General features: G+C 41.0%; 1 protein-coding gene across 7 annotated transcripts in view; it reads right to left on the minus strand.

Annotated features, from left to right (window-relative positions):
• Positions 1-19,287, minus strand: part of LOC136873917 (phospholipid transfer protein C2CD2L) — a 430,499-nt gene that overhangs the window by 103,768 nt on the left and 307,444 nt on the right. The gene's annotated exons all lie outside the window — the stretch shown is intronic.

Raw genomic sequence — 19,287 nt, forward strand, 5'->3', positions numbered from 1 at the left:
TTAATAGGCAAAGAGCCCATATCATGTTTACAATACTCTTCTCATTAATCCCAAAAAAGTTAAATATGTTAATTTAGAAAAAAATATGACCCTGAAAGAAAGACCCCCACAACACCTGTTTTATACAATATTTACAACTGATACCAAATGGAAATATAATGTTTAATTGTTACAGGGAATGTATGCATTTTAATGTTATTAGGTAGCTCTCTCTGTGGATCATTGTTAGAGCATGGATTCAAACTCAGCAGAGGCAATTGTATATCTGAAGGGTGGGGGGAAAAAATCCATTTCACACCCCATGTCCTATGATGTCAACATGTAAAAGATCCCTGGTGTGACATTAGAGGTTTATTTTACAAAATTAATTCAAACTCAGCCTAGGCCAACCAAGAGAGTTCTGGGTTGTCTGCCACCTGGAAGTGAAACATGAAATGTCAAAAATTGACATGCAGGCAGCATAAATACTGTCTGGTCAAAATAACTGCACACAGTAGCTGAGGCTATACAATTATTAAATAATAATAATAATAATAATAATAATAATAATAATAATAATAATAATAATAATAATAATAATAATAATAGTTTTTACGGTCCACTAATTACTTTTACGGTTTTCGGGACGGCTATGTGGCGGAATTTTGTCCCGCAGTAGTTATTTAACGCGCCAATAAATCTACCGACACGAGGCTGACGTATTTGAGCACCTTCAAATACCACCGGACTGAGCCAGAATCAGAAGGCCTGCACTCCTGCTCCTACGCCCCTCCAGATACGAAAAGAAACCACTTATCCCTTTGCGAAAATCACATGACCATAAATATGTAATGGCTATCCATCAACGGCTGCTAATGTCAGATGACCGCCAGCCATAAGGTAGGCTGCACGGCTGCTAGGAAATACTGTCTGGCCATCCATCCATACCTTACATCACAGACTGCACGGTTGCTAGGGTTACACTTACGTCACACTAACTTCTGTAACACAAATTTTCAGATAAGACATAGTTATGTCAAAAACAAAACACTTCACTCAAACATTTTTCTTGTCCAATCACGGCGTCAAGTCTATATGGTCTAACATGAGAGCATGCTTTGATCCTTTTCTTTTTTTTTTTTTGCTTTGCGTCGCACCGACACAGATAGGTCTTATGGCGACGATGGGATAGGAAAGGCCTAGGAGTTGGAAGGAAGCGGCCTTGGCCTTAATTAAGGTACAGCCCCAGCATTTTCCTGGTGTGAACCCACTATCTCCCGAAAGTAAGCTGACAGTTACGTGACCCAAACCGCGCAGCCACTCGCTCGGTGTGTGTGTGTGTGTGTGTGTGTGTGTGTGTGTGTGTGTGTGTGTGTTATATTAAAACATCTAAAGTAAAGGAAGTCCTTCTTCCTCCTTTCATAACTTTCTTGTTTTACTCTCCAAGCAATCGTTTCTTTACAATTTTTTTCTCATTTTGCTAATCATCTTCGCTATTTTCCTCGTCGATATGGGTTGATCACCATGAGATTTTTCTCCTTAAGACAATCACGACAAAGCCAGTTAACACCATTGAACAAAATGAAATGAAATGGCATATGGCTTTTAGTGCTGGGAGTGTCCGAAGACAAGTTTGGCTCGCCAGGTGCAGGTCTTTTGATTTGACGTCCTGAGGCGACCTGCGCGTCGTGATGAGGATGAAATCATGATGAAGACGACACGTACACCCAGCCCCCGTGCCAGCGAAATTAACCAATTATGGTTAAAATTCCCAACCCTGCCGAAAATCGAACCCGGGACCCCTGTGACCAAAGGCCAGCACGCTAAGCATTTAGCCACGGAGCGGGCATAACTGAACAATATTCCCGTGTTAGCGATGCTCAGCGTTGATATGGACTAAGCGATAAAAGTCTGAATTCATGAATTTTGTTATAATCGGTAGGGTAGAACTGTACAGGACATAAATTATAGGAAACTGTATTCTGTATAACTTTTGTTTGTAATATTTATCGATAGGGCCACTAATAGCATAGATATTTGAGAATTACATTTTAGGCTTTCCCCTAAACTATCATTTCACTCAGCGTAAATACAATTTTTATAGCCTAAATTGTAGCGCCTTATTTCGCGACTTTACATACCGATTTTCATTACATTCTGCTCAACCATTTTCTCGTGATGCGCGTACATACATACATACATACATACATACATACATACATACATAGATGACGGAAAATACAAAAACTACATTTCCTTCTTACCGCGGACATGACCGATACAGAAATTCATTTTTTAAAATTCTGAGTAATGTACAGACAAAATTCGTATTTCATATATTCAATATAGAAGATGTGGGAGTGCAAAATATACTGTATGTGTAGTGAGTGGACAAGAAAAACATTTGAGTGAAATGTTTTGTTTTTATTACCTAAGTGCTTTGATTTGTGTGTGGTTTTTTTTTTTTTTTTTTTTTTCCTTGGCTCATTTCATACGCTGGTCTTATGTTACTAAATATTAGTTTTTATCAATAAAATATAACTGAAATCCTGCAGTTAAAGGGGCTCGTCCCGAGATATTATAACTAAAATGTGTAGAATAATTATTATGACTACGGTAACACGCAGTTAAAACGACTGACGCATACATCACATTTAAACCGGTAGGGACGTGTCACATCCTTTTCAACAGTGGTCGCAAAACGTCCAAAAATGAAACGCATGGTGAATACTACCCGCTTGGCACAGGCTAGAGGTGGAGTGTAATGAGCGAGAACGCTCAGATTGGACCGTGCGTGGTGGCGGTGGTGGTGATTGTTGCCTTAAGATGACGTACAACTCGGCAAACATCCCCTATTAACACTAACCAGAGGGGGGAAAAAGGGAATCGACCCAACAATTCAAAAATTAAGTTGTCGGCCAATGAAAGATAAGCACGAAATGCGTTAAAATGAAAGACCCCCTACGCCTCGGCACCTAATATCGTCGGGGTTGGAAAACAACTAGAGTTGACCAAGGGAGGTCGGATAGGAAAGATGAAAGCAAGGAGCCTGGCTCAAGTAAGTGGAAGCAACGCTAGACTCAGCTAGGAGAACCGTGGACGACAACCCGCGCGACCAATTTGAGAGCCCTTAGTCCCCCATTTTTGTCCCTCTTACGACAAGCAGGGGATAGTGGGGCGTTATTCTACTGCCCCTACCAACAGGATGAGTGGACTGTGAACACCATCTCTATCGTCGGTGTTCACACCAAAGATATAATAAGATAAAGAAGTAATGAAAATATGTTTATTAATCCTGTATTCGTTTCATTTATATTCTCTTATTTTATTTATATTTATTTAATTTAAATAATTCAGTAAATGCGAGGGCTATTTTTTTCAACCTCCGATCGGTTGGGAAATTAAAACCACAGTGAGAATCCGATGAAGCGTTGTGCAGATGTGTTGCGCAGTGTCTCCAGTATGCCAGTCGACCGCGTCACGTCGCACTTGTCAGTTCTGAGCTCGAACTGAGCACGTAAACATGCCTAGGACAATAATTTTCTCGAATCGCCTGATCCACTCGCTGAAGAAGATCATCGTCTTACTCTCGCTTCCTTCCCTGACAGCCTGCATCATGAACGTCTGTACATCCTGCTTCGAAGTTCCTGCACCATTGCCGCACTTCGCTGTCGCTCATGAAAATTTTACCGTACGCATTACTCATTCGTCGATGAATTTCGGCTGTATTGCACCCCTCAGCATGAAGAAATCGAATGACAGCACGCACTTCACACTTGGTGGAAGACTCTATTGTCCTAGGCATGTTTACGTGCGAATTTTTCTTTTATACCTTTTCTGATACAGTGAAAGATAAGGGAAATATCACTGGCAGCCATGTGGAAGTCTAAGAGCAGGTAACTAGCTCTCTAGACTATAAAGGGAGTTAATATGGAGATCGTTCCGGCAACGTTTTAAATGCTTTGTACACCTGTCAGTGTTTTTTTTATATATATTTTCCCGATAATCTTTTATACCGGAAAAAAGAGATCAAATCAAGATCAACAAAACAATATATATATTTATTTATTTTGTAAATGGACATAGAGAGCAAGGAAGTGAGTAGGTCACAGCAAGTCGCTGACAGGGGAGACATCGCATGCTTTATCTAAAGATATCCTTTCTTCTGTTCTGTACTGCCCTGTTTCCCTGTCTTGAGATGGTTTTCTTCCTTCCTCAGAGCTGACAAGTGTGTGGCGATGCGGTCGACAGGCATACTAGAGACACTGCGCAACACATCTGCACAACGATTCGCCTGATTCCCACTGTGGTTTTAATTTCGCGACCGATCGGAGATTGAAAAATAATAGCCCTCGTAATTTAGTAAGCGTCAAACTAGAACATCATCTAACCTCACTAGGCTTTCAACTAGGGGTTAACAGCCACTGCTAATGTGTCTGAAGACAATGCTAAACTCAGTTATGGGAATTCCGTTAAGAGAGTTCTACCTCGTGATTTTAGGGTGTTCATTTTTAACGAGAGAAAAAACTCACAAATGTAGATCCTAGCCTAGTTATAACTCGTGTCAGTTGCCATGGATCACACAATATTACTTTCTTTCGCTTTATATATTTGGTAGACGTCATGCCTTTGTAGATGCTGTAGATACACATTAATATTTGGAGCACAGTAAATATTACACATTCTCGCTATGACTGCAAAGTGCTTCCATTACGCCCTGAATACGTTTTCGTGGACACTATAGTGGTTTTCAATCCGACATTTCAGAAGATAGTATAATCTCTATACAGCACACATCGGAAGATAGCGCGTTCGCACTGTTGGCAGCCCTGAAGGTAGTTTTCCGTGGTTTCCCATTTTCACGCGAGGCTGTACCTTATTTAAGGCCATGGTCGCTTCCTTCACACTCCTAGCTCTGTCCTGTCCCACCGTCGCCAGAAGACCTCTCTTTGTCGGTGCGACGTAAAACAGCAAAAATAAAAATCTTCACCATAGACTGTTATGCCTTTCAGCGTTCTATCACAAACCTCTGTGATACGTGCATTCAAAATTCTCTGTTTGCAACTACAGTAGCTCTGTGTCCTCATTTAGTTCTATTCCTCTTATTATTAATTAAAACAGTCAAACTATTCCCGTATTGGCCTCCATTTGCTTCTTTTACAGTCCATAGCCGAGTCTATTACTCTCGTAAAAGTATGACTTTTAGTGCCGCGAGTGTCCGAGGACATGTTCGGCTCGCCAAGTGCAGGTCTTTCGATTTGACACCCGTAGGCGACCTGCGGGTCATGAGGAGGATGAAATTATGATGAAGACGACACATACACCCAGCCCCCGTGCCATAGAAATTAATCAATGGTGGTTAAAATTCCCGATGCTGCCGGGAATCGAACCCGGGACCCCTGTGACCAAAGGCCAGCACGCTAACCATTTAGCCATGGAGCCTATTATTATCTAAGTAACCTATACTCCTCCATTCGTCTCACATGATCGCACCACCAAAGCTGGTTTATGCGCACCGCTTCATTAATCGAGTTCATTCATAAGTCAGCTGTTATGTCCTCATTGCGAGTACCCTTCTGCCATTGTTTCAACCTGTTCGCACCAGCAAACTTTCTTATTACTTTCATGTCAGTAAATTTCAACTTATGAATAAAATATCCCGAACCCATCCAGATTTCACCCATTTACTGCAAAGTTGGTCCGAAAACAGACCAATGTAAAGATAGTTTCGTCCGGCTGCTGATTTCCTTCTTACAGAATACCGTTGATCGCAGCTGCGAGCTTACTGCATTAGCTTTGCTGCACCTTGATGCATTTCCCCGTAATCTTCTGGGAGAGTACATATTCTCAAATGATCTACCTGTTCCAGTTTTGTATTCCCGACCAGACATTCAATCCTCTTAGGTTGTTTCCCCACCGAAATCATTTTGGTCTTAAAATCTCCAAGTTACATTTAATAATAATAATCCTCACACAGTCAAGAAGCAAGTTGAAGAACTACAAAATGTTGCAGCCAAAACAGGTTTAAGGATTTCCTTAAAAAAAACAGCATTCATAAACGCAGATAAAGCAGATGACACCGACAAAACTGATACTCAATTCCGGAGCATCCATCGCATTCATAAATTCAAATACCTGAAAGAAATTCTCACTGCCAATAGAAATAAAAAGGAGGCATCAACAGAGAGGGTGAGGTGGACGGAAATGGTTTTCAGAGATGCCATGAGACCAACAAGTCCATCTCCATTCAAGCCAAATTAAAACATTACTGCAGAGTGGTTTATGGAGCGGAAACACAAAAGTGACAGAGTCAGAGTTTGAAAAAAGAAGAAAGAAGATTCCTTCGAAAACTGTTGAGATTGAACCAGGAAATCTATAAAACCACCGGCACAATTAAGACGACGATGAGGAAAAGGAGACAGACCTTTCATAGACACATTAAAAGGATGAGTCAGTATAATAATCCTACCAAAAAAAAGAGGAAAAAAAACAGCCTGGGTTCCTTACACAGGCGCACAAGGACCTTGCAGATGTGAGTGTCAAGGAGGAAGAGATGCAAGACAGAACAACATTAAGGAAAAATTTTGCTAGAGTGAGGAATGCACCCGAGAAGCAACTGGCCAAGCCACGGACCATCTCGGTGGAAGAACGAGAAAGGATAAACCAAAGACTTCAAGATCTCTGGCGAGAGTGCAAGGAGAAGGCATTAGTCTGCATGACGGGAGGGCAGGTAGTTTGTGTAAACGCAGTCCACAGATGATCGTAACGATGAATGAATGAATGAATGAATGAATGAATGAATGAATGAATGAATGAATGAATGAACAATAATAAAAACACGACAACCATCAAAACACTGACGATGTCTGGCTTGCGATGCGTCAGCCTGTCCTAGGACTGCCCACACGATGACAGACAAAAAGCCACTCAAGAACATTGGGAGTGAGCAAAGCCACCGACTATCAATTCGTTTCAAACCTACTCCTCGTGTCTTGGGTTGATTTGCCTGGTCACTTATAACCTCCTGGTCACACGAACTCACAGTCTACTAACGATAGTAAGTCGAACTTGCCTATCAATTGGCACACTTATAACCTCCTGGTCACACGAACTCACAGTCTACTAACGCTACTAAGTCGAACTTGCCTATCAATTGGCTTAGTGTGAACTCAGTCAGCTTAAAGAGACTATTCCCTTTAATGTGAACCGTAGTAGAGCTAGCCATGGACAGCTTGTTTACAAGTTGGTTTTGAAATACGGGATCTGCATTGTGCTGTCCGATCAAGACACGCCCTAAAACTGCACCACCTCTGAAAATCGATAGATCTTGTCCGTAATGCAGAGTACACCGCGCGTTATGCTTATACTGTATGTGTGTTTTCATTGTATTGCAACAGTGGCGTGTATGTCTTCTGACTTCGCTGATCACAGCTGAGTTAACACGCTGAAACAGTTAACAAACACTGTTGTGTTCACAAGATAAGTGAACTGAACTGAGGGTAATTGAATTTATTAAGTGCGTTACTTTCTTTCTTAATCTGCTTACCCTCCAGGGTTGGGTTTTCCCTCGGACTCAGCGAGGGATCCCACCTCTACCGCCTCAAGGGCAGTGTCCTGGAGCTTCAGACTGTGGGTCCGGGGATACAACTGGGTAGAATGACCAGTCCCTCGCCCAGGTGGCCTCACCTGCTATGCTGAACAGGGGCCTTGGTGGGGGGTGGGAAGATTGGAAGGGACAGACAAGGAAGAGGGAAGGAAGCGGTCGTGGTCTTAAGTTAGGTACCATCCCGGCATTTGCCTGGAGGAGAAGTGGGAAACCACGGAAAACCACTTCCAGGATGGCTGAGGTGGGAATCGAACCCACCTCTACTCATTTGATCTCCCGAGGCTGAGTGGACCCCGTTCCAGCCCTCGTACCACTTTTCAAATTTCGTGGCAGAGCCGGGAATCGAACCCGGGCCTCTGGGGGTGGCAGCTAATCACACTAACCACTACATCACAGAGGCGGACACGTGTGTTACTTACACTTTGAAACTGAAGTTAATGAGCCCGTTTTTTGTAGCGTCTGTACTGAACACAATATACAATTATTTCAGCTCAAAGTGAAAGAGAAACTTCAACTAAAATCTTATCTAACAATATTATCCAAAATCCTATCTAGTGCATTCAAAAATTTGCGCAGAAAGTGAAGTAGCTCAAAGAGGGGTCGAAATACAATTACTTCCGAAGAAGAATATACAGTGTAGGACAAAACCTTGCGTCAGGGAATGAGAATATCAGGAACGACATAACAGACAGTTTATTTCATTTATTTTTACACAATGCTCTACATAAACGACCATCTATATGAATGACTACCTCTTCATTGATTGTCAATTCTGAATTGTTTATGAATGCATACAAATTATATATAAGATAATTAACAGGTGGTTAATCTCAAGTATCTCAACGGATATTCAAGAGACTTAACTTGTTTGCAGCGGAAAATTATGGTGACGATGGACGAGGAGGAGTTAGTTTAATTTATTATTTCGACTGCTGCTAAAAATTAATCTATTTTCAAGGATATTTCTAAATTTGGTAGCTTACAAAGCCGGCTCCGCGGTGTAGGGATAGCGTGCCTGCCTCTTACCCGGAGGCCCCGGATACGATTCCTGGCCAATTTAGAGATTTTTACCTGGATCCGAGGGCTGGTTCGAGGTCCAATCAGCCTACGTGATTACAATTGAGGAGCTATCTGACTGTGAAATGGTGGGCCCGGTCTAGGAAGCCAAGAATAACGGCCGAGAGAATTCGTCGTGCTGACCTCACGACACTTCATAATCTGTAGGCCTTCTGGCTGAGCAGCAGTCGCTTGGCCATGGCCCTTCGGGGTTTGGTTTGGCTTTGGTGGCTTACAAACAACTAGATATCGTTGCAAACGTAATGTACACAAGAGTTCTTCAACTAAAATTCCCATAGACTAAAATGCACCTACAATACTCCGTTAACGAATGCAATGTCCGGCTCCATGGCTAAAAGGTTAGCGTGCTGGCCTTTGGTCCAGTGGGTCCCGCCCGGGTCGGAGATTTTAACCTTCATTGGTTAATTTTGGTGGCTCAGGGGCTGGGTGTGTCTGTAGTCTTCAGCATTAGAATTCATCACAGGGAGGGCCCCATCCTTATAGACGGCCTCAACTCGAAAGACCTGCACCAGGCCTCTTCGGAGGCTACACGCCATTATTATTATTATTATTATTATTATTATTATTATTATTATTATTATTATTATTATTATTATTATTATTATTATTATTATTATTACAACGAATGAAATAATGAAGAGTTGTTTGTTCACGCAGAAAACAAATTCCTTATGCCAGATGCCTCTCATTCATATTTCCTTAACTAGTGTATTTCAGGCACAACTCTAATTCTCTTCCTACTCAATGGAACCCAGTTGTTTGTGTGCCTTAATCTATTTTTTAACGAAATTATCATCTCTACTATAAAATTCTGGTGTCGAACTGAGTAGATCATACGATAGGGAACCTTTTGACCTCATGCTGGTGGGTTCGATTCCGGCTTAGTCTGGTGGTATTTGAAGGTGTTCAAATACGTCAGTCCAGTGTCGATAGATTTTTAGGCACGTACGAGGACTCCTTCGGGACAAAGTTTAACACATTGATGTCTCCTAAAACCCTAAAAATAGTTAATAGGAAGTAAAACGTAGGGAGCAGCCGTCTTTGCAGACTAAGCTGGAAATGCCACGAGTTTCACTTGGTCCGTTTTTAAGAGAAATAAAAATAGCTGTCTAAGTGGACTTCGACCCGACTAACAAAATAATGTCAGTCTGGTTGTACGCCCCATTTTTAGAGTATTTTAGGAGCTTTTTACGGTGAACTGTAGTAGAAATAGGATGTGGACTGAGGTGACGAAATTGAGATTTCAAACACGGTACCAAACAGTCAAGTCGGTCTCTACTTCGTGACCAGTCTGTAAATTTATGACTTGGCAAAAGTACATACAACGTACTTCCACAATAATAGTTCCTTCAAGTCGTTACAATGTGTTTGTGTTTGAAACCAAGGGAAGTAAATGGCGACAAAGTTAGAACTGTAACACAAAACGCTATACTCATGACACTGTCGTCACATTGGCTGCTTTTAAGGTAAAAATGAAATGGCGTATGGCTTTTAGTGCCGGGAGTGTTCGAGGACATGTTCGGCTCGCCGGGTGCATGTCTTTTGATTTGACACCAGTAGGTGACCTACGCATCGTGATGAGGATGAAATGATGATGAAGACGACGCATATACCCAGTCCCCGTGCCGGTAAAATTAACCAATGATGGTTAAAATTCTCGACCCTGCCGGGAATCGAACCCGGGACCCCTGTGACCAGAGGCCAGCACGCTAACCATTTAGCCATGGAGCCGGACTGCTTTTAAGGTGTTCTCCAGCAATGATCCATGGGGACCATTGTGATGAACGAGGAACTGTCTTCATCTCTTTTTCTCTTCCTCTATTCAAACACATCACTAGCCACGAAATACTCAAAATAGCGGTGAGTGACTACGATGTGTGTGTCTGACACCTTGTCCTGCATTTACATTAGACCAAACCTGCGCGGCCTACCTGAAACAGTGGGCCGGATGTACAGCTACCAGCATAAGCAGTTTAGTTCTATGGAAGTCTCCACATGACTGCGCTAGCTATATACGTATTCACTTGAGCAGAAAGAACAATCACGACGAGAGGATGATGAGAGTGACGCCGTAACATTTCTCATCAACGCAGCCGCACTTCGAATTTCAGCCAAAAACACGTGTAATAAAAGACAAAAGAAAGAAAGGAATGAATGCCACGTCCATGTGCTTCGGATTTCACGTAAAACTAGAAGTAACATGATCACAATATTAAAAGTACTTAAAAATACAAGCTTACTTCTTTCAACATTTAAGAAATATAGACGCAGACCAATATAATGTGGTCTTTCAATGACATATTCTTTTAAAGTGTCAAGTAATGAGTTGGTCGTTGCCACATTGAGATAGACTACAGACGTAAGTACGGATCCTAATGATGAGGAAGAATGCTGTAATCACTTTGCTCAATATTGTACTTATTCTACTTTTTTAAACCAACATTTTGATTAGATTGCTTTATGCCTTCATATGAGTACAGCAATTCCCTTCCCTCTCCTTGTGCAGAAACCAGGCTGAGTGCTCAGGTGGTAGAACAGTGGCATCCTGAGCCCAAGGATAAGTTCGATCCCAGTTCAGACCGGTAGTATTCGAAGGTACACTACCCTCGTGTATGTTGATTTACCGGGATTTAAAATAACTTCTGCGAGATCAAAATTTACAGCTTCTCGACGTCTCTGAAGAACTTTTTTTTTTTTTTTTTTTTTGCTAGTTGCTTTACGTCGCACCGACACAGATATGTCTTATGGCGACGATGGGATGGGAAAGGCCTAGGAATGGGAAGGAAGCGGCCGTGGCCTTAATTAAGGTACACCCCAGCATAAAAATTGTTGACAGAATGTACAACCAGTAAAATTATTACTTATTGCCAAACTTTTAGAAGGTAAGTAAAAGCTACCTAATGGATACATCTAGAGAGGTGTGTTCTAATTGGTGGAATATAAGAGATCTGGTACTGCTGAACCGTTACAGATCAGGTACGCTATTTTTAGCCGGGCTGAGTGGCTCAGACGGTTGAGGTGCTGGCCTTCTGACCCCAATGGGCAGGCTCGATCTTAGCTCAGTCCAGTGGTATTTGAAGGTGCTCAAATACGTCAGCTTCGTGTCGGTAGATTTACTGGCACGTGAAATAATTTCAGCAGGACTAAATTCCGGCACCTCGGCGTCTCCGTAAACCGTAAAAGTAGTTAGTGGGACGTAAAGTCAATGACATTATTAGTTTAACAACACTATTTTATGTATTGCTGAATATATTATAATGATTTTAAAGAAAGAGTTCGTACCATTTTGAAGTTCTATAGAGAGAACTGAACTACAGAGTAGGCTTGACGACTCTCAACAACCAGAATAGCACATTTCGTCACACTCCTAGAGAGAAACGTCTTCTTATAAGATTTTTTAAACAATAATGGCCTTTGGTTTAGCCAGCTGGTAGTAAAAAAAAATGAAATGGCGTATGGCTTTTAGTGCCGGGAGTGTCCGAGGACATGTTCGGCTCGCCAGGTGCAGGTCTTTCGATTTGACACCCGTAGGTGACCTGCGCGTCGTGATGAGGATGAAATGATGATGAAGACGACACATACACCCAGCCCCAGTGCCAGTGAAATTAACCAATGACGGTTAAAATTCCCGACCCTGCCGGGAATCGAACCCGGGACCTCTGTGACCAAAGGCCAGCACGCTAACCATTTAGCCATGGAGCCGGACAGCTGGTAGTGATAAGGATAGAGATAATGCTATGTCTTCTCGCCATGACGTCAGTCATGGCATTGCTACAGGGTGGGAAACTATAGTAGAAAGGTAGTAGTTAATGAGGTGCAACAGTGAAGAGATTATCTGTATTAACTATTTCAGTTGGTGGCTTCTGCATCAGGGTTTATATAGTTAGATTGGTGTCTTGCAGAAACTGGATCAGTGCTCTGTAGATTTTGCTATCGTGGTCTTGAAGAATAATGTTGACATTTGTGGGGAATGGGATACGCAATATCCGAAGCTTTGCGAGTAACTTTGTCCGTTGTTGTTCATACCTGCACACAAAAAGATTATATATATATATGATTCAGATTCGCATCATCGTAATCGTCGTGTGGGCAAACTTTCGATGTAGTCACTCTGATGCGGTGGAGGTGATGAGGGTAGATTCCGTGTCCAAACGTTACCCTGATGATGGTTGCTAGATGTCTTCTTGCAATATTGTATTTCCAGAACCAGGGTTTAGTCGGTATTGTTGTTTGCAGTATTGCGTAATGTGTTCCTCGTTGGTGGCTAGTTCTTACCCATTCATCTCTCCACTGGGCATAGGCTCTTCTTTTGCTTGTTGTTTAAAGGGACCTAACATCTAAGATCATCGTCCTAGGCTCTTCTTTTTTAGCGAAGATTAGCAAAACATTGAATGTGTTACGGGCTGTAACACGTACATGTTGGGGATCCCATCCCCGACATTATTAATTCTATCCAGGAGTCTGATTCGCCCAATAATTTATTATGGTTGTTCTTCCTTCGGAAACGCACCAAAGCACACTTTGCAGAAATGGACGTAGCCCATCACCGATTCATCAGTATATGTTCGATATGTCGTCTCTACGTTAATCGACTATCGAAATATAATCCAAGCAGTTTTGCTGACGAGACAAAAGGAAAGGTATACGGACCCAACCGAATATTTGTTGCCTCGTATGTACATGATTTCCTGGTGAAAACAATGAGCGATGACTTTGATGGGGAAAGTGTCAGGCCACGGTCTGAGGACGACGAAGAAAGAGCTATCGCAGCATCATTTAGCTAAAGAGTTTTTACCCAGAAGCATGACGATTTAGCGTAGATGCAAATATCAACTGCGTATTGGAGTACTTTAATATTTGGCTGGAAAATGTTCTCAGAATCTGAAGTGAACAAATTATACAATAACGGACTCAAAATGTCCCCTTGAAGAAGGCCTCTTCTTATATAACGTGGTCCAAACAGAGTATTGTCTTGCTCTCGAACATAAATTATTCGATGGCGGAGTAGATTATAAATGCCGAGATAGTATCGTGAAAGAACCCCTAAGTTCTGAAGGTTTTCAATGAGGACCTCAATAAGAACGCTATCATAGGCTCCAGCAATGTCAAGAACAACTGCTGTAAAGTATCGTTTCTCCAAAAACGTTCTCTCCGTGTCGGCGGTTATGACGCTAAGATGATCGAGTGTGTTACGGGACTTTCTAAATCCAAATTGGGTTTTTGGCATCAATTTGTTATGCTCTAACCACAATTCTAGTCGTCGTATTACGAGACGTTCGAAAGTTTTAGCGATGCACAATGACAGAGCTATAGCATGACAAGACGCTGGATCGCTAGGGTCCTTTTCTGACTTCAAAACGGGAACGACAATTTGTGTGATCCAGTCTTCTGGAAATGTTTCATTGAAGAGGTTCAGGAGCAACTTCTTTGCGTTCTTTAGGAGATATGAGATCATGCTGTAGTGTATGTAGTCATAGCCCGGTGCTGTATTTGAAGACTATTTTAAAACAGTCTCGAGTTCATTCAGTGTGAATTGCGCCATCAGAATATCTTGTGTTTTGCCGATGCAAGCCGATGGTGTTATATGATACTGAGGGGCACCCGCAGAAGGAGCAATGATGTTTGCAAATTCTTCCGTGTACGAGTGGGCTGTTCGAGGCAGTAGCGGATTCTTTTTTAGTTTAGTTAACATGGTCCAAACTTTCGAGATGGGAGAGTTTCACAAAATTATTTCCAGCTATTCTTCCTCCGTTTTTTCAGAAACAGTTTTGTTTCAGCATCTTGTTTATTGAAGGCTATGAAATTGTCCCAAGCAGCAGATCTCCTGTAAGTACTAAAGCAGAGTTTTCGCTTAGCTATCATTTTTGAACATTCAGGGTTCCACCAAGTTACCGTACCCCCGAGGTTTGCAGATGATTCTTCTTTTCGGGATTGCTATCGAAGCAGCTCTATTTATCCGTTCAATGAAATGATTGTATTTGTCCAAGACAGGAAGAGTGAGTGGAATAGTATCTAGCAGATTTTCTACTGTGCGCCTATAAGTTACCCAGTTCGCTTTCTTCACGTTCCATTTTGTTGTAGGATAATAAGTGACAGGAGTGACAGTGTTAGTGGGAATTATTTCAATGTGAAAATGATTGGATCCCGTGGTGTAAGGAAGAAATGTCCACATAAATTCTGTTAAAATTGATTAAGAGCACAGCGTAAAATCAATAGCTGATATACGTTGTTCGGGAACCGGAATTAAAGTGGGGGAGCCGTCATTTAATATAAACAGTTCCGAATCTTCTATGTGTGTTAAGAGAGCTCTACCGCTTCTGTCTGTATATTCACAGCCCCAGGTGGTAGATGAGCGTTTAAGTCACCACAAAATAAAATGGGTTCACTGAGCTGTGTCATGAGCGCATGCCATTCTCGTGAAGTAATGACGTTCCTAGGTGGACAATATATTGATACCATGATAATTTCTTGACGGCATAGGGCGACTCTGAATGCTATGGCTTGAAAACTTTCTATTTCACTGTAGTCGCCATAGATTACAGAATGGGCTAATGATATACTTGACAGTAAGTTCCGTATTTTTGTACATATGTAATTTTCGATCCTGGCTCAGTCCGGTGGTATTTGAAGGTGCTCAATTTCGTCAGCCTCGTGTCGGTATATTTACTGGCGGGACTAAATTTCGGCACCTCGGCGTCTCCGAAAACCGAAAAAGTAGTTAGTGGGACGTAAAGCAATAACATTATTATTTATTCATTTTGCCGTTTGTTTAGTTGCTGTAACTATTATATTTTACAATTTGCTTTGCGACGCAAGGACACAGATAGGTCTTATGGCGACGATGGGATAGGAAAGGACTAGGAGTAGAAAGGAAGCGGCCGCGGCCTTAATTGAGGTACAGTCGCAGTATTTTTCTGGAAAACCATCTTCAGGGCTGTCGACAGCGGGGTTCAAACCCACTATCTCCCGAATGCAAGATCACAGCTGCGCGACACTAACCGTACGGCCAACTCGCTCGGTGTATTACTATTATTATTATTATTATTATTATTATTAGTATTATTGTATCGGAGGTACACCCGCCCCTCTCATGTAAATTAAGTGCCTTGGAGAATGCCATCTAAAATATAAAACTTGCAACAACTTGCGCAAGAAGTTTGAATATTTTTCAACAGGTGTCGCCGCTATAAACTTATGTTGTGCCCTCTGGTGTGAAGATAAACTATTAAAATTCAAGAGTAATTTTTTAAGGTTTCCTAAACTGAATTGATTATACTTTGTTTTCTGTGTTCAAAGGTTATAAACACGTCTATCTCTTCCCGTCAACTTAAGGCGATGGCCAACCACATATTTTGTATATTCTTTTCTACTAATAAAATTTTGTGGTATTTATTTGATTATCTAATGAAAATTGGGGGTGTGTCGGGCCTTAGCCCAGAGTTTTCTGGAACTTTCTTCTCGACTATAAAAGCTGGCACATTTTCGGACCAGGGTGTCTTTTGATTGCTACAGTCTACAGAGTGTGTGTTAGTAACGGAGGTGAGGGCCACCTCATCCATCTTCGGAGGTCCACCAGCTCAAGGTAATGGCAGATCTGTGATAGTCTTTCAAAGCTAGCTCGAGGGGAAGGTTTCAAATTTTTGGTAATGTAACTTTATTTTCTAAAATGTAAATTTCAAACTTAATTGTAAATTTCAAACAAGCCGAAAGAACTTATCCGAAATCAGAGAATAAAGAGTGAGGTACCCTCTAGTATTCCTTCTCAACTTGATTTTGACGTGACGATGACTTTCTAACTTTCTCTATCTTGTAATTTCTGCAATCTAAATATGTTTCTCCATCTATTCACCTCAGTAATATAGGCTTAGCCTCTGTACCGTCGGGCCATAAGCCCAAATAGGGTTTTATTTATTCAATTGTAAATTTCTAGAAGTGAAAGAGTTCGCCTCCCCACCCTTTTGGTTTTTGGGCCAGTAATTGAACCTTTTGTTCTTACCAAAGGCCACGTAGAATGGGTACTTATTACCCCTGTTTAACGACATTTATTTCATGTTAAAGATACTAGACTTTTCAGCGTTTTAGAGAGTGAATACTGTTTGATTTAGTAAAATGTAGGTTGTGCCTTTGATAAGCCTGAACATTTTTAAAAATAGACTCCTAAGTGTAAATTGATAGAGCAATAAAGATGTTAATACTAAGGTTGAATGGAGCTTCTGGAAGACTGGAATGGAGAGAGCCTCCTAGATAATTTCCTGGAGCAAAGGTGCTCTTGTCATTTATTATATTACTTCTATATCTCATTGTTGTACCTGAAATCTTGTGTTTCGCTTAGCGAATTGTTTTGTTAACATTTAACATCCGAAAACAAACAAAAAAGGGAGAAAGAAATATAGCTCTTTAAAGTTTTAAATCAGTTTTTCAATTTTCGTATATCAACCCATTAATGCCCGCACCTTCTTTCACCTCTGCGTTCCACACAATCCCAGAAACTATTATAATAATAATAATAATAATAATAATAATAATAATAATAATAATAATAATAATAATAATAATAATAATTATTATTATTATTATTATTATTATTATTATTATTATTATTATTATTATTATTATTATTATTATTGAGTCTTTGATTGGAGTGGATGTCCCAAGAAATGGTAGGTCGAGGATTAGAGTAGGCCTAAAAGAAATCTCGGAAAAATCGGCTTCAGACTAGCCACTGTAATTCATTGTCTGCTCACAGAGAGTGTGTTAGCGATTTATATGACAGGTTTCTAATTTCTTCCCTTTTGGCCGGGCTGAGTGGTGATCATCTTAATACACATCTTCATTACACACAACACATTACACTACCTACCATCACAGTAACGCGCAGTAATGCTCAAATACGTTCAAGGGGCCTCGGTTTCGATTTCCGGCAGAGTGGAGAATTTAGCCGTAAGTCATTACCCTGAATATTCAACGAAGGGGTTGGGCTCATGGACGCATATTTAGGTGCGAAATAATAACTGAATGTAAATTTATAATTAATGTGTTTATTTGACGGTCCATGACATCACGTTTGAACAATAAACCTATACGCAGATGGCTCCGATTGTGTATTTCCCTGCCGTGACTGGTTCATTACTCTCCCTCGAAGGCTGAGTGTTTGTCATCATCTTCATTACATACAACACATCGCACTACCTACCAGCACAGAATCACGCAATAAGGAATAATCCGTCCACGTAGGGTTGGCGTCAGGAAATACATCTAGCCGAGAAACTGAGCTTAATCTACATTGGTACAATCCCAGATGATTTGGAAATAGGCCAGGAATAATAATAAGAAGAAATAAAGTTTCCAAGCCTCTCGCCTAGATTACGCCCTTACATATAAAAATATTGTACTGAGAAATAATTTTCAAACGCTGTCAAACTTCTAAATCGTTCGATTTACTGACTATTCTCCAAAATTTGCTATTCTGGCGACAATAAGTCAGGAACAAAACTGAAAATAGCTTACGGGACATTCCACATGAACCCGGAAAAAAGGACTGCAAATATGAACTTTGTAAATTGTAGACTATTGTAGATGTAGAAAGGTTTCAAAAATCAAGATGTTGTCAAAATATTTTCCTAAATGTAATAACACTCACAGTAACAGTCGTTAACTGTATGTTTCAGTTATCCTTAGGAATAGCATATCGAAAGGTTTTATTTTTACATATACATTACAGGCTTTGTAATTATAGGTTGTTCACGTTATTATTGATAATCATTAACATGTTAATTTTATTTTCATTCCAAAATGGAAACAAAATTATCGGAATACGTCAATTATTTTAGTCTCGACCGTTGAATAAATCTGCTAATGAAGCTTTGATTAATATACGAATAAAGGTATTGTCCCACATGAAACGACAAGCCAGTAGCAACGCAGCACGTGTTCAATTGAAGTGCTCAGGTTTCACTTCGTGTAGGGTTGCATTAAGTTCAGGTGCAAGTTTCTAAAACTGGGTAAATAAATTCACCTCTATACAATTACAGGGGCTGCCTGGCCGAAGCGGTAAAGGCGTGCTCGGTTCGAATCCCCGTCAGGAAGTCGTAAAATTTAAGAAACGAGATTTCCACTTCCGGAGGTGCATATGGCCCTGAGGTTCCCTCAGCCTACACCAAAAATGAGTACCACATTAATTCCTGGGGGCAAAGGCGGTCGGGCGTAGAGCTAACCACTCTACTCTACCTCATCACATGCCGCGGTTAACAATGGTGGAAGCCTTTACCTTCCACTCCTCCAAGGGCCTTCATGGCCTGTACGGAGGTGACTTTGTCTTTGTCTTTTGTCTATACAATTACAGGAAGGCCCTCAAATGCAGTTCGTCTCCTTTGAGGAGGAATCCATACTGACTTTCAAATTATTTTTAATGTGGGGAATTCTGTTAAGTTTAATTAATATATTTGCAGAACATGTTAATAAGTACAGAAATTCCTAAGACAGTTATTGTTATATTTTATATAATACTGTCTGTTAGGTTATCCCCCCAGAGGCCGGTTGGATCCTCAGATAGCACAACCAAAGGATGTGCGGTTATAGGGAAACCGCAAAAACCGTTGCCAGCGCCAAAATGAGGCGTAACCTAC

This window comes from Anabrus simplex, chromosome 5 (assembly GCF_040414725.1).
Source record: "Anabrus simplex isolate iqAnaSimp1 chromosome 5, ASM4041472v1, whole genome shotgun sequence".
Lineage (NCBI taxonomy): Eukaryota > Metazoa > Arthropoda > Insecta > Orthoptera > Tettigoniidae > Anabrus > Anabrus simplex.